This window comes from Diceros bicornis, unplaced genomic scaffold (genome assembly GCF_020826845.1).
Source record: "Diceros bicornis minor isolate mBicDic1 unplaced genomic scaffold, mDicBic1.mat.cur d_74_multi, whole genome shotgun sequence".
Classification (NCBI taxonomy): domain Eukaryota; kingdom Metazoa; phylum Chordata; class Mammalia; order Perissodactyla; family Rhinocerotidae; genus Diceros; species Diceros bicornis.
Genome location: NW_026690930.1, coordinates 2,662,212 through 2,686,534, shown reverse-complemented (window position 1 = coordinate 2,686,534; position 24,323 = coordinate 2,662,212). Strand labels below are relative to the sequence as shown.

General features: G+C 43.3%; 1 pseudogene; it reads right to left on the bottom strand.

Moving 5' to 3' along the window:
• The window catches only part of LOC131402363 (olfactory receptor 5M11-like), a 35,291-nt pseudogene that overhangs the window by 2,216 nt on the left and 8,752 nt on the right, over positions 1-24,323 (bottom strand).

The window sequence follows — 24,323 nt, the reverse complement described above, 5'->3', positions numbered from 1 at the left end:
GGAATACCTGTAGATAACTATACTTATACCTTTTCCTATTTCCATATACAACCGTGGTACGTATTCCCTATATCCCTGCACTATTTTTTGCCTCTCGAACTCTACACATCCTATAAAACCTAGTTCAAAGCCCAGTCCTTTGTGAAGCATGCCTCACTCCACTCACATCGTGTGTGAGCTGGAATTAATCCCTTCAGGCTTTCTGCTTCCAGCGCACTCTATATACTGCTAATTTGTTCACTGGGACATTACATCATCATAGTGAATCTACTTTCTACTCATATTTTAGTTCTTCAGGGAGAGGGACAAAGTCCAGTTCACTATTGTACTGTGACTTCTCAGCATATGTTTATACACTGATTTTACAAAGAAAAGGAAAAAACAGTGTAAGCATGAAAAATGAATTACTTGCAATGTTTTACTCGTGTCTGTGTCTCCACGGAGCTTTTCATGATGTAATATGCTTAGGAGAATTAGTACTTTTGAACTTTAGTGTACAAAGCAGTTGCTTTGGAAGCTTGTTATTCAATAAAAGTCGCAGAACATTCATTTCATAAAGTCTTATGTGGGATACTGGGATCATCATATGCAACAATTATCCAGAAAATTCTGATGCAGATGTTCCCAGAATCACACTTTAAAAAAGCACTGTCACAGTGGTCCCATAAACATATGCCAAATGATTGAACAAATAATCATCAAATCAAATCAAATCTTACTTAGCATTTTGAGGACCATCTACAGCAATGATGTAATGTATTGATAAAGAAAAGGAGTAAGTTTTCATAGTTCGTATTTAAGTTATGAATCACAGCTTGTGTCTATTAGAGGTATTCCAAACCCTATGGCTTTTTATCTCCTTCATGTCACAACTAGAGCTGAATCCCCTCTTCCTTTCTCTTGAGATGCTTTTATTTTTTGCCCTTTCTCTCATACTTTGTTTCTTTTGAAACTCCTCGCAATTCTTGTTTCTTTTCAATAATGAGTCACTACAACTTACTATAGTATTAGTTTTAGAAAGATAGTGACAAATTCTTTTTTATGTGTGTGAGGAAGATCAGCCCTGAGCTAACAGCTATGACAATCCTCCTCTTTTTGCTGAGGAAGACTGGCCCTGGGCTAACATCCGTGCCCATCTTCCTCTACTTTATATGGGACGCCGCCACAGCATGGCCTGACAAGCGGTGCATCAGTGCATCATTGTGCGCCCGGGATCTGAACACGGGCCGCCAGCGGCGGAGTGTGCTCACTTAACCGCTACGCCACAAGGCCAGCTCGATAGTGACAAATTGTTTTGGTACCTATATCTCCGTTACCGAGAATTGTAAATACTTAATAAACAATTGTTGAATACACTAATAATTGTTATAGATGAAATATAATGACCCTTAACCATGAGTTACCACTTTTCCCCATTTGTAAGTGGGATTAACAGTATCGGTTCTGTCACCCTCTCAAGTCATGGTGGACATCAAGCTAGATATTCATAAACAAGTATTTATTGATGCTCAACATATCATGTGATTAGGCACTGCAGATGCAGAAATGAACAAAACCTTCAGACCCCCTGCCCTTCTGGCATTCACATTCTAGTTGACAGAGATAGACAGTATTGTGAGTAAGTAAACGGTGTTTCAAATGGCACTGTTATAGAAAAAAATAAAGAAAATGGGGTTTAGAGGAAAGGGTGTTCAAATTTTAAATAGTAACACCAACAAAGAACTCATGAAAAGTGACTTTTTTAGAAACAAACTGAAGGAGGAAGAGAACAAGCAATAAGGCTGTTGTAAGAAGGATGTTCTAAGGATAAAGATCAGATGCAAAGACACCGTATGCAATCTTTCTGTGAAACTGCTAGTGATGTGTGTGTACAGAGTTCATGCAGAAAATCCAGCTGAGATGTTCCCTAAAATGCAAATGTTTCACTTCATTGCAAGTCTGATTCATCTCTACCTCAGACTTTCCTTCCAAGAATGTCAATGGCCTTCCCTGGAGAAGAGGAGTCAGGGGTTAGTTGCAGTCCTTTCAAGAAATGTCTAGAAGGAAACACTCTGTAACCAGAATATTTATTTGTATGACAGCAGTGAGGTGACTTAGGAGATGTCTTCATGTTCTTCTACACCCAGAAAACCTCAGAGAGAGAACAAGTGGTGGTTACCAGAACAGAGAAAAATGGAAGGAAAAAGAACAGAATTTGGCAATTTCAGATGTATAAAGACACAGCAGGAAATAGGACTTGAGGGTTTCACTTGCAGAAGAACTCATTTGTTGCATGTCACTAATGACGGCCTGTGGGATCTGAAATAGTCTTGACTCACAAGCTCAGTGACCTGTGTGAGATCCAGAAATATCCAGATGAATAGAACGGAGCTACTGATAAGTGAAGAGGCAAAAATGACTGAATATTGTGTGTTTACAGAGAAGGAAGATCACAGCCAATCTGACTGCCTGAGTCAGGCCAGAGCAAAAGATGAACATCTTCTGAACAAGGCGCTTGTGGGTTTACTGGTTCACAACCAGGCAGAGCCTCTACCTGATGGAGAAAGAACCCAGAGGAGTAGCTCAAGGATAGTAGAAAGCTACAAACTGTGAAACCTGCAACTAGGACTAGCTACATAATATACACTGTCCAGGAGAAAATAAAATGTAAGGGATCCTTGTTCAAAAAATATTAAGAATTTCAAGACTGTGACAGCAGAGTATTAAACCAAACTTGAGGGACTTCTGAAAACACGGTCCTGTCAATGGCATAAGTTGCATGTCCATGAAGCCAGCCTTTCCTGGAACACATGGGCTATCAGAGCTGACAGTGGGGATGTGGAAGGAGAAGGAGAGCATCCTCACCCCTGCTAAAATAACGACTAGAAGAAGGAGAAGAAGGAAGAGGAGGGGGAGCATGACGTGGGTGGAGGGGAAGAAGAAGAAGGACGAAGAGGATGAGGAGGAGGAGAAGAGGAAGGGGGGGGAGAAAGCAGAAAAGGACGAGGAAGAAGGAGAAGAGAAAGAAGCTCCTAAGCAAGGATTTAGCCCTGGAGAGATCCTCTAGATGGTCACCCAGCTCAGTAGGCTAGCTTTTTCTGTTGGTCATTCAATTACAGGTGAATGAGAAAAGACTTTGTTTAAGAAAAAAAAGCAAGTAGAGCTATGGAAAAACTTTTAGCCACAACTCATTATAAGAATTGTCCTTAATTTTTTTTTTTTTACATGGATCTCTTGAAAAATCTAATGAAACTGTGGATCCTCAACTAAGTTAAAGCACACACTCAAAATTTTACCCCTCCCTCCAAAGATATAAGGGTCTCATAGATCACCTGGCTCTAACTATAGGAACTCCTGTTTTGGGGTGAGCGCCATCCTGTGCCTGAAAATGTCCTTACGTTCGTGTGTGGTGAGCAGAATGTTTTCCTTCTTTGGTTCTTTTGAACCAGTGACAGGTCTACAAAATATTGTCCAGGAAGATCAACTGAAATTTCAATAAACCTGTTGCCAGGAAAGTTAGTTGAGGTTCAAACTCTGCTACTGAAAACAGAAGGGATTGCCTCAAAGCATTTTGAGGAAACAGGGTACACCAATGTTGAAATTGTCCTAGAGTTTTGTGGAAAATATGGTTTGTCGATTTATGCACGTAAAGGTGGAGATAAGGAATATGTTTGAAATGAACACTAGAAACATAATAACCAGTCACTTTTTAAGAAACATAATAACCAGGTGACTTAAAATCTTGGTAGGGCCGGCCCTGTGGCTTGGTGGTTAAGTGCGTGCTCTGCCATGCTGGTGGCCCGGGTTCGGATCCCGGGTGCGCACCGAGGCACCACTTCTCCATTCATCCTGAGGCCGAGTCCCACGTGCAGCAACTGGAAGGATGTGCAGCTGCGACATACAGCTATCCGCTGGGGCTTTGGGGGGAAAAAAGAAAATAAATAAAATCTTTAAAAAAAAAAAAAATCTTGGTAAATAGAACTGCTTCATTTACTGGAAATGGGGAGATGCAGGAAAAAAAAAGACCAAAGGAGATTTTCATGTTGTCCTCGGGGACGTAAAGAGCTCTATGCCACTGCGAACTACAGATAAAGAAAAGCTGACTACTCTACTCTGTTTTCAGAATGACTTTCTGTTTGTAGTAAGGAAAGTAAATGGGCTACCTCCATCTCCTTCTCCTTGATCCCTCCTCCTGCTCCCTGCAATGGTAACTTAGAAATGTTCCACCAGATAATTAAGGAGAAGAAAGGCTTGAGATTCAAGTTGTAAGGTGCTTAGAGGCAAGTAGTCAGAAAATAATATCAATTCATGAGAGCATCTACAAGGAAAGAAAGTGTCCACAAATACAGTTCCAGAGTGAGAGGTGAGCCTAAAAGCCACCAGAATGTCTGGTGTGAACTGGACGTTTGCAGCTGAAGTAGATCAGCCCTCATTACAGGCGTACACTGATGCCTGACTCATCAGCAGGACGGTCCTCATGATCAGACGCACATGAGGGGAGCACTATGCTGCTCACTGAGCTTTCTCTCTGTGTTTAGAGAAGAATTCCATCATTCCATCATGTAAACAAAGGATGTGGGTAGGTCTGGAACTACATTCAGCTCTGTCACCACCTTGCTCTCTGAGTGAAATTGGGTAACATTTAACTCAGTTGCAACTTTTTCAAAATAAATAAATCAAATTAGATGATGCGGGGCCTGCCCTAACATAGTGAATATCAAGGAGGCAAGTTATTTAACCTGTCCCGCACGGGGGTGACGGCCTGGCCCAGCAGGAGCCTCTCGGTGTGGATTGAGGCCTCGCTGTGCGCCTTCCAGTCCTGCTGGGTCCTGTGGGAGGAGTGTGAGGAGCAGGGCCCCCACATCGTGTACTGACAGTGCTACTGACGCGGGGCAGGGGTGGGGAGTGTTGTGGGCAGTAAAGCTTCCGCTACCCAGCGGGCTCTGTCCTCCCTTCCCTCAGGGCCCAGTCTCGTCCACTCCTGGACCCACCCAGACTCGCCTTGCTCTGACCCCACACACCCACCCCACCAAGATCTGCCTCCAAAGACATCCTTGGTTCTGCCCTGTCCTAACTCACCTCCCATGGTCCATCCCGGGAGAGACCCCAGTTCTGATTCCCTAAACCCACCTCCCCTAGGATCAAGCCCCAAAACACCACCATGTCCTCACTCTGTCAAACCCGTCTCCATGATCTGTGTCCCTCAGGGCACTTTCAGGTTGGGGCCCCACCCAAGCCCACCCCCAAGACATCACCAGATTCTAACCCCTAATCTCCCCTCCATCACCTATTTCTTTTGATATATAGTGCCCCAAGATTCCTCTGGGCTCTAAGCTCCCCAATTCACCCCCTTGCCATGTCCATCAAGGATCCTCAACCCACCCCCATACCCTGTTCCTCCCCAAGGAACTGCACTGGGCACTCCAAACCCCCTCTCAGAATCTTTCCATGAGTGTTGCAACCCCTAGGTGCACCCTCATAGTCTGCCCCTAATTTCTAATCACCCCAAACATACCCCCGAGATCCACTTCCCAAGACATCCCTTGTTCTAAGCACCTCAAATCCACCCCCTCATTGGTTTTCTCTTGGCTGTTTATCCAAAGTTCTCCTATACTCTGATAATATGAGCACCCCCAAAATTCTCCCCACAAGTGCTGAAACCCCACATTCACCACAAAACTCCAAGTTCTGACCATCAGGGGTCTTCCCTTTAATGGCCCACTAAAGGATCCCTCGTCCAAATCCCATGCCCCAAGTTGCCCCTCCCCCAAACTCTGCCCTCCCCTCACAGTTTGCTCCCCTAGACTCCTTCCATCCAGGTGCTCCCACAACCCATCCCCCATTCGTACCCCCAAAGAACACCATGTTCTGAAACTCCAAACCCTCAGGATGACGCCACTGCTCTCAGCCCAGCCCCTTATTCTGCATCCCTCTGAAAATACCCCTGCATGGTCTGTCTCTCAGTGCACCTCCTGACCCCAGTCCTCAGCCCTGGAATCCTCCCAGGAAGGCTTTGGCCCCCAGGACCATCCCATGATGACCCCACTAATGCCCTAGGTCCCTCCCCTGTGTTCTGACCTCCAAACTCCCTCCCCAAATACACTCTCCCAGGGTCACCTCATGAGGAACCCCTAGGACACCCCACCCTGGGGTTTTCAGACGCCCAGGAACCCACCCCCAGGTCCCATCCCATTGGTTGAGACATCAATGGGCAGTGATGTTCCCAAGGGCTACCCACGCCACCATGACCCAGCTGTCCACCCCCATCTCCCTCCATTCTGCTTGTAATTCATTCCAAGTTCGTTCCATCTCCCCAAACCTCTCTCAGCCTCTTCCTGGGACACACACCCCAGGAGCTTTCTTTGGGACCTGCGTTGAGGATGCCCTATAAGGCCTCTCCCATCCCGCCCTGTCCCTGAGGGGGCCTGGAGAGCGAGACTAGCCTCTTCAGGATAGGGAAGCTGGGCATCCTCCCAACTGTCTCCTCCCTCTGTCCTCATCCTCAGCCACCCTGGGCCCCTGCTGAAGGCAGGATTCTCTGCCTCACGCCATCATCCAGCCCCACAGACGTCAGGACCCCTGGCCAGCAGCCTGGACACGTCTCCCAGGACACGTCCTCCCAGTTTACCAACAAAACAAGCACGAGCTGCCAGAGCTTATCCACGTAGATGCTGAGTCCTCTCTTCTCTCAGTCCAAGGAACCATTCATTCTTCATTCCTTCAACCAGTCCCTGTTCACTGAGCATCTCCCACAGGCTCTCTCTGTCTCTGTCTCTCCCTGAGTCTCTGTCTCTGACTCACCTGCCAGCATCGTTCTTATGCAGGAATTTTCCAGAGTGGAAACTCGTTTATCTGTGGAGCGCTGAGCCCAACCCACCCATCTGCCACATCTGTCATTAGACAATGGGGGTGGGTGAATGCTCTGGCTATCCCCACCCACCCTGTCCCATGGTGTCCTGGGGAGTGGGCAGTGTCTCCAGCCCCATCCTGGGCCAGACGGTGGTGCTCAGCTGGGGGGACTGCCCCGCAGACAGGCCAAGATCCCCAGTTCACAAACATGTGAGTTGGACCCCCCGTGCTGTGTTACCCACTCCCGGCCCACACAGGCGGCCTCAACCTGTAGCATCAGCAAGAACCCCCAAGGTTAATCTCTAAAATATATAAAGAACTCATACAGCTCAACAACAAAAAATAGTAACAACCCAATTAAAAAATGGGCAAAAGACCTGAACAGACATTTCTCCAAAGAAGGTATACAGATGGCCAACAGGCACATGAAAAGATGTTCAACTTCATTAACTATCAGAGAAATGCAAATCAAAACTACAATGAGATATCACCTCAATCCCATCAGAATGACTATAATTAACAAGACAGGAAACAACAAGTGTTGGAGAGGATGTCAGGAGAAAAGAACTCTCATACACTGCTGGTGGGAGTGCAAACTGGTGCAGCCACTATGGAAAACAGTATCGAGATTCCTCAAAAAATTAAGAATAGAACTACCATACAATCCAGCTATTCCACTGCTGGGTATTTATCCAAAGAACACGAAAACACCAATGTGTAAAGATACATACACCCTGTGTTCATTGAAGCATTATTCACAATAGCAAGACTTGGAAGCAACCTAAGTGCCCTGCGAGGGATGAATGGATAAAGAAGATGTGGTGTATATACACAATAGAATACTACTCAGCCATAAGAAACAATGAAATCTAGCCATTTGTGACAACATGGATGGAAGTAGAGGGTATTATGCTGAGCAGAATGAGTCAGAGGGAGAAGGTCAAATACTGTATGATCTCACTCATAACTAGAAGATAAAAACAACAATGAACAACCACAGAGAGACAGAGATTGGATTGGTGGTTATCAGAGCAGAAGGAGGAAGGGAGGGGGGTGAAAGGGATGATTAGGCACATGTGTGTGGTGATGGATTGTAATTAGTATTTGGGTTGTGAACATGATGTAATCTATGCAGAAACAGAAGTATAATGATGTATGCCTGAAATTTATACAATGTTATAAACCAATGTCACCGCAATAAAAAATAAATAAATATATATAAAAAAAGATGTCAAGTGAAATAAGTCAGAGGGAGAAGGTCAAATACCGTATGATTTCCTTCACTAAGTAGTAGATAATAACAACAACAAACAAACACATAGAGACAGAGATTGGATTGGTGGTTACCAGGGGGAAGGGGGGAGGGACGAGGGTGAGAGGGATAATTCAGTACACGTGTGTGGTGATGGGTTGTAATTAGTATTTTGGTGGTGAACATGATGTAATCTATGCAGAAATAGAAGTATAATGATGTACACCTGAAAATTTTACAATGGTATAAACCAACGTTACTGCAATAAACAAAAAATTTTTTAAAAAATGGAAAAACAAAAAACAAAAACAAAACAAAAAAGATGTCAAGGGGCCGGCCAGGTGGTGCAAGCAGTTAAGTGTGCACGGTCCACTTCGGCGGCCCGGGGTTCGCAGGTTCGGATCCCGGGCGCGCACCGACACATCGCTTATCAAGCTATGCTGTGGCGGCATCCCATATAAAGTAGAGGAAAATGGTCACAGATGTTAGCCCAGGGCAAATCTTCCTCAGCAAAAAGAAGAGGATTGGCAAAGGATGTTAGCTCAGGGCAGGTCTTCCTCACAAAAAAGAAAAAAAAAAAAAAAAGGATGTCAGAAGATATATGAAAAACCCAAAACAAGAAGCCCCAAGAGGTTACAAAGTGATGAGGAGGAACTGCTTTTTCTTCTCACCAGGGGGCAGCGCGTCCAAGCTCAAGGGGCTGAGGGCTGCACCAAATTTAGAACCATGACGACTGCATCCCAGAGCTCAAAGGAGACCCACCCTGCACCACGGGGTCAGGGCGCTGCCAGCCACACACACACAGAAGGGATGTGGGACAAGCTGAGTCCCATATGCAACTGGAAGTGAGGAGGATGCACAAACCCCCACCACTCTTGGGCTGCTGACAAACCCAAAGGGCTCTCATTTAGACCAGACTAAGGTTTCCCCAGCCCCAAACCTTCCCTGGGACAGAAATTTCCCCTAGAACTCTCCAGAAATGTGCCCCACCCATTTGCACACTCTCAGGGGTGGGGAGCTCACTACCTCAAGTCTGTTAGAAATCCCACCTCCTTCCAGGAGTTGTAGGTAAACCTCTGTGCTCTCTGCTTGCCACTCCCCTACCCGGGGCACTGAGAGCACCAGAGAGGTCCCCCCACCCGTATTCACACACACCTCTGGAGTCTAGTCTCTCCCAAGCCCACCGTCCCCAATTTCTTCCACTTCTGGTTTTAAGTCATTCACGCATTCATTCCACAAACATGCATTGACCACCCACTATGTGCCCAGCTCTGGGCTGAAATCTAAGGAAACCACAGTGCACCACTTGGGATGTACCATGGAGAACAGGACATGCGAAAGATGTCTAATGTCACTGTCTTACTCTCAGACGACATTTGAGGGATAGCGATTGTGTCTCCTTTATTCAATGAGTTTACTAAGTGGGGAGCAGGTGTCTGGATAGGAATCGGGAAAATCCAGTCTCAGCCAACAGTTACAGTTAAATCAGTAAATCCAAAAAAGAAAAGTGAATGGGGTGCCTTTCCATCCATCAGCTGTATTACTCCCTATAAAGGGTCTCAAAAGCAATCTCTGTGCTTTTTTCCCCCCTCAGCCAAGAAAAGCATCCATGGAGCTCAAGTTTGAGGTGAAACCAGGCTCAGGGTCCACCTGTCCTCGTTGATCCTCGGATTTCTGTGTGAGCAGGTGAGTACCGTGTGGACCTGGTACCGACAGGTTCCATCAGCCTCTGCTGTGCAGAAGACCTGCCAGTGGGCTTTCCTGGGCTTGGGTTGTCACCACAAGGAGTCAGGAAGACTTTCGGGTTAAAAATGAAATTACTCGATTTTTTATAAAATACTCAAATGTTTAAAATCTAATTAGAATTCTTCTTTGCATCTGGTCCAAAACTAAGGTGATATAAAAAGATATACCTTACAAAGTCTTGCCCTCACCTTGTTTTCTTTCCATCCCATTCTCCTTCCTCTAGCCACCTATAGGTAATTACTTTGATTGGTTTATCATGCATTCTTACCGTTCTGGATTTTCTTTAAGTAAATGCAAGCAAATATATTTTCATTTCCCCTTTTACTTATACAAAACATTGTAGTACTCTATGCATTTTTCTCTGCCTTTTTTCCTTTAACATATACTGGAAATTTTTCTATTATTAGTGCATAGAGTACTTTGCTCTTTTTAGTGGTAAATAGTCTTAAAAACCAAGAGCTGGACACTAGGTATGCTCAGTGCCTCTGGAGTATCATTGCTTCTAAGACCTTTCAGTGGATATAGTAGTGTCAACTTAAAAAGCAAATTTGCCTGTTATTTCATCTGAAATTGAATTTATTTGGGAATAGCCAAAAGAATTGCAATTCAGGATATACATGCTATGGCAAACCACAGGCAAATCCAGAAAAGAAAGGAGGGGAGCTGCTTTTATAGAGAAGAGCAGGAGTAAGGAGGGGCTGTTCTAAAGGAAAATCCATTGGGAGAAAGTAAAGGTCAAGGCAGCAAAGGCTTCTCACTGGCTGAGCTGTGGCATTTCTCGATGGCTGAGCTGCAGCGTTTCTCGATGGCTGAGCTGCCACGTTTCTGGTTGGCTTAGCTGCAGCGTTTCTCGATGGCTGAGCTACAGCGTTTCTCGATGGTTGAGCTGCAACGTGTTTCGTTGGTTGAGCTGTGATGTTTCTCATTGGCTAGGATGTTGTCAGGTGGAAAAAAAAATCTTGCTTCAGTAATAAAGCAGTTTTACTTCGTGTCCAAGACACAAGTCTCTGTCACTTCCTGTTTGGTGTAATTGACAATATGCGAGAGGGTGTGAGAGCTCCCACTACAGGCCTTCCTGACTCCAATTTAGTTAAGGTTTCTTTTATCAATTTCTGCAGCAGAGAATACGTAATTTTTAAATCATGAGTTTAACATGATATTTCTAATTCAATTTAACTTTACAGTGGTTTTTTGCTTAATTTTCTTTGATTTTATATTAATCTCTTATATGTTATACTAAAAATATTGCCTCTGAATAGCATTAATTTATTTACTTAATGATATTCTCCTTCAGTGTATATAAAAAATTACACCCAGAAGAGTCGCTGTCTTTACGTAGCAATCTCGCTTCTGGAAATATACTCTGAATGTAAACCTCCCAAAATACAAGACCACATCTACACACGATGGTTATTCACAGAAGCATTATTTCCAACAGCAAAAGAAGAGAAACAACTCAAATGTCCTTCAGGAGGAAACCAGCTGAATTAGCAATATACTTAGTTTTAAACTCAAATGTCCTTCAGGAGGAAACCAGCTGAATTAGCAATATACTTAGTTTTAAAGTCCCGTGAAAGCATTCTTTTTCAAACTCTGTTGTAGTCATGTTTCCAGTTTATATGCAAATTCGGTTCATTTAGTTATTTGTTTTCCATTTTGAGGATTGTGGTTGTATTTTTAAAATACGGTTCCGAAGTCAAAACTGTATAATGAGCCATATTTAGGGAATTCTAAATTCAATTCCTGTCTCCTCTTCTCAATTATTGTCCTACCCTTCTTGGTTACCGTTTGTATTCATGTTTTATCCTTTCAGCGTTTCTTTTGCAAATATAAGAAAATAGGTGTGTGTATATGTAAAAATATACATATGCAAAATATATGTGTGTATATATGTACATATATTTATATATCTGTATTATATAAAATACATTTGTATTTTACATACAATTACATACAATACATATACATATAAAATGCAAATGTATATACATTTATATGTATACATATACATATGTATATATCCTGGCCTTTCCCTTCTTTTAAAAAGGAATCATTCCATACACTTTTGTACCTTGATGTTTTTCTCCTTATATTTATTGGGGATAATTATCTCTATAACTACCTAGAGATCTTATCACTTTTCAATGGCTGCATGATTCTTCACTAGGTGAATATCCCATAGTTTATTCAACCAGTTCCTATTGATGGTCATTTGTGTTGTTTCTACTCCTTTGCTGTTATAAATAATGTCACAGTGAATAGTCTTAGAGGAATATTTTAGTATTTCTGTATCTTTGAGATGGATTCCTAGTAGTGGGAATGATGGAGAAAGGATAAATATTTTTGCAGTTTTGCTTGATTATGGTAAATTTTCTTCTGTGGGAGTTGTACCCCAGCAGTGTATGAAAGTGCCTTTCCAGACAGACTTTCCAACAAAGGATTTTTATTGATCTGAAAGATAAGAAATAGTATCAGTATTTACCATCTACATCTCTGTTCTGTGACTAAGATCATTGATGATTCTACCAAGAGTGTTGTCCTTGAAATGGAAGTGGTGGAAACCAGAGTGTCCTGTGTTGGGGACATGAGGAAATGAGACAGAGAATGCAAACACTTTGGCAGTGATGAGGGAGAGAGACTGGGAAGTAACTGGAAAGAAAACTATGCTCTTAGGATAGGTTTATTTCCCCAATACAAATACTGCACAGGGTTGAAATGGTGGGAGGAAGAGTCCAGGAGAGTGGGAGAGCCGGAAGGGGAAGGGTAGATAAGAGATCATCGATAGGCTTCAGATCCTAAAAAGGCAGGCGGGATGGAGCAAAGCACAGAGCTGCAGAGCACGGCCTTACAGAGAAGGGGAGACGGCTCCTGGTTTGTAACAGGAGAGGGAGGAAACCGTGGTGCAGGTTGTGATTTTGGTGACAAGACAGGAAAATGGACTCCTTAGGATGATTGCTTTGAGAAGTAAGAGGCAAGACCATCTGCTGAAAGTCAGAGTGTATTCATCGATACCTATTGCTGCATAGCAAATTATCCCAAACCTTAGTGACTTAAAACAACAATAACCATGTGTCATCTCACAGTTTTTGTGGTTCTGGAATTCAGGAGCAGCTTAGCTGGAAGGTTCTGTCTCAGGGACTTTCATGAGTTCACATCAAGATATCAGCTGGGGCTGCAGTCACCTGAAGGATTGACTTCCAAGGTGGTTCACTCACATGCTGGCACGGTGGTGCTGGCTGTTGGAGGCCTCAGTTCCTCTCCACGTAGGTCTCCCCACCAGGATGCTTGAGTGTCTTTGCAACATGGCAGTTGGCTTCCCTTAGAGCCAGCAGTCCAAGAGAACAAGGCGGAAGCTACAGTGCTTTCTAAGACCTAGCCTGAGAAGTCACCTCCACAATATTCTGTTGGTCACACAGGTCAGCCCTAATTCAATGTGAGTGTGACAACCAGGAGGCTCGAATCATTGAGGGCTATTTATGAAGCTGGTTACCATAGGGGAAAAGGTGACCATGTGAGAGATTTAGAGACATTAGAGAAGGTATGATGAGTAGGAAGCTTCAGAGACTTGTGAGATTGTCCTACAGGGTCAAGAGCTCTTTGCGTGGTGGAGACCATGTTTTTCTGGAGGTGGCAACGTGACATCTCTTGTGCAGGCTGGCCTGCCCAGATGTTGCCACGGAGCAGGCAGATTATTGGAATCATGCTTGGTTGGAGTTCTGCTGTACCAGAGTGAAGATAGGGGGTAGGGATAAGGAAATATGTTGAAATGAGACACAGTGAAATACAAGTTGGGTAAGTATGAAGTGAAGAGAGAAGGTAGTAGATGGACAACAATAAAGTAGGAGAGTGGGTAGACTGGAGCCATGTGTGGTAGAACACATGTCCTGAAAGGAGGAAATGAGTGAGCAGGGTAGATGTTTGGGAGTTTGGGTTCAGAGAGAGAAGTTTCTGAACTATTGTTCTAGATGGTAGAGCAGTGTTAGGTGATGACAAAGCCTGGGGTGGTAACCATGGAAATGTGTGGCCAAGATGGATGGGGACAAACTCCTAATACTGTGAGAGTCATCCTCATGGACGCTGACGTCATCCAAGTGAGGTGGGACTGGAGGTTGAAATAACAATGGGACTCAGGTGCCAAAGTCTCCGTGAACAGGGGTTGTAGCTGGGACTGTGATTGTGACAACCACGCGGATGGGAAGAATGTGCCCTGAGACTCAGGGAAGCCAAAGACTTAAAATGGGGGGAGCAGTAATGTATTGGTCATACCACTGGGGGCAGAAGACAAGTTTTGCCATCACATGGCCCTGAGTTCATCACCTGCTAAGCAAAATAAAGGCCCAGTATCAAATATATTACGTTTGAAGGAGGACATGACGGACGGGCTAAGACAGATTCGTCCTCAGTAACCTAGAGAGGGAGAGAGGCTGTGAATACTTTGTATTTTCCCATTTATTCCAGGGCCCTGTCCTGAGTGCTCTGTGGGGATAAGAGGAGGAGCATCCTGGTTCTCCACTGCCCTGTTGTTCACGAACATTTACTGAATCACAGGATGGCGGCCATGGTTCTGTCCCCGACTTGTGGTAAGTTCTTGGGTCCTTACAGGCCTCAGAGTCCAGGCGCTAAAGGCCCCTGCACCACAGGGGAGGGGGCTGAGCAGGGGAGGTGGGAGTGGAGCCCCAGGATCCATGAGGTCACTGATATCTGATTATGTGGTTCTTGGGATTTGGGACTTCAGTGGTTTGAGTGTCTGTGGAGATGTCACCTGTGCGGTGACTGTGTGGGATCTCATGAATTTTACCTCTAATTCCTTCTATAAACTTGATGAAGTAACAATGATGTCCCTCTGAACCTCAATTTCTTTATCTGTGAAATGGGAATAATCTGTGAACAGAGGGCATCCCTGGATTATTGTGACTCCTTCCTTCTTCTCCAGCTCAGTCTCCCCTGTACCCAGCCTCTCCTCGGAGAAGATGCACAGAGGAGGAAGGTCTTGTTCATGGCTTCCTGGCAAGCTGGTTACTGGTAAGTCAGATACTCCTTTCTCCAGATAATTATTCTTTTGACCAGAAATTGGACTTATCTTTTGTGGCCTGGAGCCTCACAGGCAAACCAGGTCCTCAGGCATCCCAGGATCTCCGAGCATCTGATGGAGGGTGAGGGGCTGCCCAGAAAATGTCAGCCTATGTCAACATTTTTTACATTTTCAAAGCTTCCTCCGGGGTCACCGTCTATATTGTGTTCTGCTGAGACTTTTAAAGGAAAGACATGACCGTGTCCTGTACTCAAGTAATTTATGACGGCTACTAGTGAGTATTTCTCTGTTTTCTTCAGTGTCCCAGCCTGTCAACCTTGGAGATTGAGAGAAATAAGATTATAGAGCCCACAGTCTTACTGGAAAAAGACAACTGTGTATGTGGTGGACATGCATCTAACCTTGGGAGTGGCTGGAAGTAAGTAGACTGGAGATGAGCATTGAGGGCTGAGCCTGGAAGCAAAGGAGAGCAGAGCTCAGCACCTGCCCGGACATCGTGTGTTTTGGGTTCCTCTTCCCTAGTTCTGTCATCCTCGGCCCTTTTCCTGTCAACATTGGTGAGGGTGGTCCTTGGCTAAGCCATGACGTTTGTGATGGTTTAAGACTTGGTGACCTTCGAGGATGTGGCTGTGGAGTTCACCCTGGAAGAGTGGGTATTGCTGGATGCTTCTCAGAGAACACTGTACAGGGATGTGATGCTGGAAAACTGCAGGAACCTCGCATCTCTTGGTAAGCCTGACATCATTCCTGCATTTATTTATTGACTCAGGTAACAAGGCTTTTTTTAATTCATGTAACATTCACAAAACAGAAAGACTGACCATTTTAACTATTTTAAATATACAGTTCAGTGGCTTTTAATAATGTCACAGTCTTGCGCAACCATCACCACTCTGTAATTCCAGAACCCTTTTATCACACCCATGATCATTAAGTAGTTACTCCCCAGTCCTGCCTACCCCCAGCCACTGGCTACCACTAATTTACTTTCTGTCTCTGTGGATTTACCTATTCTAGACATTGTATATAAATGAATCATACAATATATGGGCTTTGGTGTCTGGCTTCTTTTGTTCAGCATAATGTTTTTAAGATTCATCCATGTTGTAGTGTGTATCAGGCTTCGTTCCTTTTTATGGCTGAATGTATTCCATTGTGCATATATACCACTTGTTGTGTATCCACTCATCTGTTGATGGACATTTTAGCTATTGTGAATAGTGCTGCTACGAACATTCATGTACAAATTTTTCCTTGAACAGTTGTTTTCAGTTCTTTCAGGTATAAACTTAGGAATGGAATTACTGGGTCATATAGTCATTCTATGTTTTAACTTTTTGAGGAAGCTCTAAACTGTTTGGCAGAGTACCTGTTGTCTTGACATGAGTACAGCCATGATTGGCCGCTCCGTTGACCTACAGCCACCAGCACAAACAGAAATACAAAGCTGCTTTCTGTGTGGTGGGAACTGGCCCTTCTCCCACAGAGAGAGTCGCAAGTTGTAACATTTCAAGGCTCTTGGAGCATCGTAGCACGGGATGGACTGGCCATCTGTGCCGGGCTGGGACGATAACCAAAGAAAACAATACACGTACACAACTACTGGGCTGGGATGTTAGCCAGGGGGCTCAGTGCACGTAAGCCACTGATAACCATTTTGTGCATGGGAACACTAAATGCTTGCTCTGCAAACTCTGTAATTGCTTACTCTGAAAATTACTGATGGTATAAAAACTACTGGAGACTGAGACCCAGAGAGAGTTCCACCTGTGGAAGGGACACCTTGCCCAGGACGTGTGAGCCTTGCCCAGCCGCGTCGATTGACAGGGCTCTCCTGGCAGTGGGGCGTGGATGTTGTGAGTAACTGATTTGATGTGAAGTAATTGATTTGATATGAAGCAACTGATTTGATGTGTTCTCTTTTCGGTCAACCTGGTGTTTCTCTTTCGGGTTGATTTGTGTCATTTCTCTTCAGCCGATGTGGGTGTTTTCCCTTTCCAGTCGGGCTGATGTTTTTTTTCCCTCTTAATATTTGACCTATTTGATCTGTTTGCAGACTGTCGCCTTTACTATCCTCTATATAATAAAATATACCTTCAGTCCATTTGTTTGGAGTGGAAAGTGTCTTTTACGTCTCCGATCGAATCCCCGAACCTCTCATAACACCTGTGCACCATTTACATTCCCTCCCACAATATGAGAGGGTTCCAATTTCTCCTCATTCTTAACCACACTTGTTTATTTTCCTTTTTTTTTTAATTAAAGCCATCCTTATAGATGTGAAGTGGTATATATCTCAATGTGGCTTTTATTTGCATTTCCCTAAAGAATAATGAGATAAGAATCATCTTCTCTTATGCTTGTTGGCCATTTCTATATCTTCTTTAGTAAAATGTGTATTCAAGTCTTTTGCCCATTTTAGGGGGAACAGGGTTGTCTGTCTTTTTGTTGTTGAGTTGTAAGAGTTCTTTATATCTTCTGGATGCTAGACATTTATCAAATATATGATTTGCAAATATTTCCTCTCATTCTATGCATTTCCCTTTCACTTTCTTGAAGGAGACTTTTGCTGCATATAGAATTTGTGGGTGATAGTTTGTTTTCTTTCAGAACTTTGTTTACTTATTTTTTTGTGTGTGAGGAAGACCAGCCCTCAGCTAACATCTGCTAATCCTCCTCTTTTTTGCTGAGGAAGACTGGCCCTGGGCTAACATGCGTGCCCATCTTCCTCTACTTTATATGGGACGTTGCCACAGCATGGCTTGACAAGCGGTGTGTCGGTGCGCGCCCGGGATCCGAACTTGCGAACCCTGGGCAACCAAAATGGAGCACGCGCACTTAACTGCTACACCACTGGGCAAGCCCCAATAATTTCTATCTTTTTGATGCTCTCTATTTGGTAAGAGTTCCATTTCCTTTAGTTCTTTGTACATGGTTTCCTTTATCTCTTCGAGCATACTTAAAATAGTTGATTTGAAGTCTTTGTCTGGAAAGTCCCTTCTTTGGGGACAATTTCTGTTAATTTCCTTTTCCTGTAATGGGCCAAGCACTTTTGTTTCTTTGCATGACTCATTTTTTTTGTTGTTGAAAACTGGACATCTGGCAATTCTGTAAATCAGATTTCCCCCTATCCCTAAGTTTTGTTGTTGTTGCTTGTTGTAGTTGGTGTTGTTTGTTTGGTGACATTTCTGAACTAATTTTGCAATGTCTGTATTAGTCATGTGTGGCCACTGAAGTCTCTGTTTTGTTAGTTTAATGGCCAGCTAGTGATTTGTCAGAGATTTCCTTAAATACCTAGAACCCAAAAACGCAGAGTCTTTGCAAATGGTCTCTGTGTATATTTTGGAGCAGGCTTTCAAAACTCAATCAGGCGATTGACAACTCTGTCTTAGCCTTCACTTCCTGCTTGTGCAGAGCAGGAAGGTCAATCAAAGGTGAGGGCTTAGTGCCTTCTCAGGTCTTTTCGGAGCATGCACCCAGCCCTGGGTATGTGCGTGGTCTTACGTATACCTAGGAATATGTGGGAGCTTTTCGAAGCCTTTTTTGTCCGAAACATCTTATTCCCTGCTTTCCTCTTAGACTTTTTTCTTAGTCTTTTGTTTGGTTCAATGGTTTTTCCTTGCCCCAGGCAGCAGTGGCTAATACATTTAAATGTGTTTGGCACATGCCCCGGCCCTCCACCCTTCATAGCCACCTCAGCACTGAGAGAGTTTGGAGTTAGACAAAATAAAAGCAAGCCCTTTGAGGCAGTCATTCAGGGAGCCACCAGACAGGTCAAAACAAGCAACCACAGCTCTTTGAGAAGAAAATCCGTTCTGATCCCTCCAGTAGTAGGAACACAGGCTGCTGTCTTCAAGGTGACTGCCATGGTGGGGAACAGGTGATGGGCCAGGGTCAGTTCAAGTGTCACAGAGCTCTCTTACCAAATTCACTTCTTTGTTTTGATTAAGCATTGTTCTGGTTGCTGTAAACTTCTTATAACTCTCCAGTGTTCCAATCAAGTTGATTCTGACAGTTTTTACCAGTTTATTTGATGGTGTTTTGTAGAGTGTTGGACTTTGAGAGTTACCTACTCCACCACTGTCACTGACATCACTTCTTACAAGTCTTTCTTAAGCACCTTTATGTTCCTGGGTCTGTGCTAGGAATTAGGAATATGGTGGTGAATGAGGTCTGTGCTGGGAATTAGGAATTACGGAATTAGGTCCCTACCATCCTGGAGCTTGTGGTCTAATGCCTTCCCTATCAACTGAAGATCTACTCCTTGCCCTGACTTCATGTTCTCCATGGATAAAAGCTTTGGGGCTTTTAAGTCTGTATTTGAAACTGGGCATGAACTTCTGGGACCAGTTATCCCCCGTCATCCTGGATATTGACTGAGGATGCTTACATTTTTTTTTCTTGGTGAAAGATAGTTTTACTATATTTGTTAGAATTTAAGGATAATTGTACTGCTGCTCCTAAAGTCACACTTGCTCATCTATAGAAGTGTGGGCCTCAGTTCCATGGTGAGGCTTCTTGTTCCATGCAGAGTCCCCTACATCATATGTCTTTTCTCCATGTATAGGGAATCAAGTTGATAAACCTAGTCTGCTCTCCGAATTGGAGCAAGAAGATAAAGTGAGGACAGAGGAAAGAGGAATTCTCCCAGGCACCTGGCCGGGTGAGCACTAGGTATATATGAGTCTTTGTCAGGAACCTCTCTGGCCTGTGGCTTGACAGTTTGGAGTATTACATTAGGAAATGTCCATCAGACACATTTGTAAAATGCCCTTTTTTTCCGACAAGAAGGCCAAAAACGTTTAGTATGAGCCTCCTCGTGGACCTCCTTTGCTTTTTCTTTAACTTTCTGTTCATTATCTCATACTTTACTTTGGCCTCAGAGGGGGGAAAAAGATCTCTCTCTTCCTTCTTAAATTTAAGTCTCATATGAGCTCTTTGTCTAGTTCCTTCTCACTTTACATTCCTGACAATTCCTTCTTTCCATCAGCATCAATTTCAATATTTCTGGAGTCTTCTTTAATACAAACCTAAAATTTTCACACTCGTGTCCCTTTCATTGCAAACCTCCTGAAAATCTCTAACCCCTTCAGGTCTACCTTCACTAACACGTGCATTTTACCTTTTCTTTCCTTTATCAACTTAAATTTCTTTTCAATTTGTTTCGGATTTGGAGACTCTTACTTAAAGTCCAAGGGTTAACTTCTAAGCAGCATGTTTTCAGAGAAGAACAATCTAAAGGTTTAAAAATGGTAAGATTTCTGATTTTCCACAGTAGGAAAATACCATAAATTAGAAAAGCCACAAAGTTACCAAAGGATTCATTTTCCCAAGAAAAAGTTGTCCCTCTGGAGAGATACCCTGAAACTCTTGTGAATTTGGAGAGAAGCATAAGTTATCTCCAAAATGTTTTCTTCCCTGAGTGTTCACAAAAGTAAATGTTTCCATAAATGTGACTCAGATATTGAGTGTTTCAAACATAAATTTGTCTTAAACTTATCAGAAGATGGTCTGTGAATCTGATAAGGACTTATGGCAAAGCATCCATCTTTTTTAACTTCTGAGAACTCAAACCAGCAGAAATCATATACAGGCACTCAAAGTGGCAAAAACACCAATTATAATGATGTTATACATAGCAGAATTCCTGGAAGAAAAATTCCTATGATAGCATTGAATATTAAAAATATTATAAATTATAGTTAGCATTCATTTCTTAATCAACAGGAGAGAAGTCATCTTGGAGTGAAACTCAACGAGTGTAATCAGTGTTTTAAAGTCTTCAGCACAAAATCTAATCTTATTCAGCACAAGAGAATTCATACTGGAGAAAAACCCTATGATTGCAATCAATGTGGCAAATCCTTCAGCAGCAGTTCTTACCTCACTGTTCATAAGAGAATACATAATGGGGAGAAACCCTATGAATGCAGTGACTGTGCGAAAGCCTTCAGTAATCCCTCATCCCTTAGACTGCATGTGAGAATTCACACTGGAGAAAAGCCTTATGAATGTAACCAGTGTTTTCACGTCTTCCGCACTAGATGTATCCTCAAAAGGCACAGGAGAGTTCATACTGGGGAGAATCGTTACGAATGTAATCACTGTGGAAAGGCTTCAGCATGAGCTCCTCCCTTACTGTCCACAATAGAATGCATACAGGGGAGAAACCTTATGAATGTCATGATTGTTGTAGAGACTTTAGGAAGAGCTCACATCTGACACAGCATGTGAGAACTCATACTGGAGAAAAACTGTGAGTCTAATGAGTGTGGGAAATCCTTCACCAGTAGTTTTTCTCTTACTGTGCACAAGAGAATACATTACAGAGAGAAACCCTATGAGTGCAGTGACTGTGGGAAAGCTTTAAATAATCTCTCATCTGTTAAGAAACATGTGAGAACTCACACTGCAGAAAAACCCTATGAATGCAATCATTTTGGGAAATCTTTCACCACTAACTCTTACCTTTCTGTGCATAAGAGAATTCATAATAGGTAGATATGAATATAGTAACTGTGGGAAAGCATTCATTGATCTGCCATCTCTGGGGCATCTTCGGGACTCACATCGGATGTATAAATTATTTGTTGTGTAATAAATTATCCCTAAAATTTAGCGGTTCAAAACAACAAGCATTTATTATCTCACAATTTCTGTAGGTCAAGAGTTAAGGAATGGATTAGCTATGTAGTTCTAGCTCAGGATCTCTCATGAGAAGCAAGATGTCAACCAGAAATGCAGTCATCTAAAGTCTTTGGGACTGAAGGGTCCACTTCCAAGATAGCTTACTCACATCCCTGGCAAATTAGTGCCAGTTGTTGGCAGGGGTCCTTCAGTTTCTCCTTATGTAGGTCTCTCCATGGTGCTGAGTATCGTCACAATATGGCAGCAGGTACCCTCCAAAGGAAGTGATCCAAAGGAGCCCATGCAGAAGCCATAAGTCTTTTATGACCTAGCCTCAGAAGGCCATATTCTCTCTTCATCTGGATTGTGTTGGTCACCCAGACTGATCCTGCCACAGAGTGGGAGGGAACTACACAGGATATGAATACCAGGAGACAGAGATCACTGGGAATCCTCTTGGAGTCTGGCCTTCAGTGAAGAAAAGCCTTCAGCACACCCTCATCCTTCTAATCTGATCAATATGGAGTAGCATTCAATAACCCACACGTTAACTCACTCTGGAGAGAAGCCTTCTAAGTGCACTGTATGTGGTAAAACCTTCAACACAAACTCTGACCCTACTGTGTGCCAGAAGATGACCTACTGGGGAGAAACCTAAAGAATGCAATGGCTATAGGAAAGCCTTTGGTGATAGCCCTAGGGAGTCACGTCACAATTTACACTAAGGGAAAACTCTATGAATATCATCAAAATGGAAAACCCTTCAGAGGACCCTCATCCCTTAAGACACACATGAGAAACACACTGCAGAGGAACACCCTGTATATAAGGAATGTGGAATGGCAAACACTGGCACTCTCCCCTCTAGTCTACACTGCTCTGTGCAGGTTGATGGACTATATCAAAGAGCTCATTTGCCTTAGGCTTCTGTTTGGGTTGGTCAGTGGGGAGCCCAGTTAGGAGATCAGAGGGTTGGAGGAGAGTGACTCCATGCCATGACTATATCCCTGCAGGAGAACTGGGGTCCGGGTGTTACCCTTGAGCTCTTCTCAGCCCCTGTGGTGCAGATGTCTCCCGTTTCCCCACTATGACCCCAGACTCACTCCCTCCCCTCCCCTTTTCTTCCTTGCTCTTCCAGTGACTGAATATGCAGTATCCCTCTTTGGTTTCCCTACACCCTAGTCCTGTTAACATGAATCATTCTGGCCTAGTGACACATCAGTGCACGGAGAGCATAATGAAAAGTCTGTACCATTTCCTACAGGGGCCCCAAATAATCAGGATTCATCACATCACTGACCTCACCTTCCACCACTCTCCTATTTGCTCCATCCACTGTAGCCATACTGGTCTTGCTGCAGCTCCCTCACCCCAGCACAGTTCACTGTCAGGGTCTCTGTACTGCCTAGACTGATATCCCCCAATGTAGCCACATGGCTCACTCACAGTTCACTTAGGTCTCTGCTCAAGTGTGCCCTGAACAGAGAGACTTTCATTCTCACTCCAGATAAATGAGCAAGTCTCCAATTCCCACATTTCTTATCATTACTGGGAGATATTCGTCTCAATAGCACGTATCACTTCTCTGTCTCCTACCTTTGAAGTGGTGCAGACTGTATCTCTCTGTATTTACCATATCCACCTGATACTACAAATATTTAAGGCTAAGGTCTCTTTCTTGATTACAAGCTTCAGAGAAGAATCTCAAATTTTAGTATTTGATGGTATCTACCACACAGTACTTGCTCAATCATCTAAATTAAATAACTATCTGAGGACACAGAACTCTAGTTCTGAAAGCAGCAACAAGAGAGATGTGAAATAGCTAACAGAAGGTTTTCATTAAGAAAAGAGCCCCCTACTATTTTTGTGCCTTATGCCTCAGCTCTGAGAGATACTGTAGACATTAGATCCCAAAAGCCAGTAGCGCGTAATTACCCAGAACTTTTCACCTCTGTGTATTTTAATCCCAAAGATAACTTAGATCTCACTTAATCTATCCACACCAAGGAAACTTTGGAACGCAGTTTAACATTTACTTAAAGCTGACTTTTGACTAAGCAGTCACCTCATATCACAGGGACAGATAATATACTCTTAATTATGAAAAGCAATTTTCTCAGTCATTCATACATAAGAACTTGATTCTGGTACAAGAGATTCCTAGAGTGCCTCCTTAAAATCTGTGGTTCTGACCAGTCCATTCACATGGACTGTATTACACTCCCAGGGGTATCCCTCAATACAGGTAGCATTTATTCAGCTATGCTTCCTTTTTTCTCCTTCCTCTACCTGGGACTAAACCACACAAAAACTTCAGCAGAACACTGAATAAACCTCAGGGTAAAGAACTGCAAAGCTAGGATGTCCACCACATTCTCTTTATTAGGGAACTTGCACATCTTTGTTGGGGACTACGACCTCTGTAAAAAACCTTCCTCTCCATCATGCCTCTGGATACCATTTGTTCTTCCTTCTTTCCGAACTACATCATTTCTCATCATTATCAAGAGGACAAAACTTAAAGAGCTCTGTGAAAACCTGCCATACAGCCCACTACTTTAGTCCAATAATTTGCCCAATTCTATTTTCTTTCACCTCACTTGCATACCTACATGCCCCATGAATTTGAATATACTCACTTCCTTGACTGTCTATTTAAACCTGGCTATTCCATTATCACCTCTAGGTCATAATATCTTTCTCCAAGTTAATTTATAATTTTAAAACATGGCAAGATACTGAATGACTCCAGGTGAATAGCTTCATATATATGCATATGAATTTAATATGCATACAAATCTCCTGGGAATATTGTTAAAATGAAAATTTTGATTC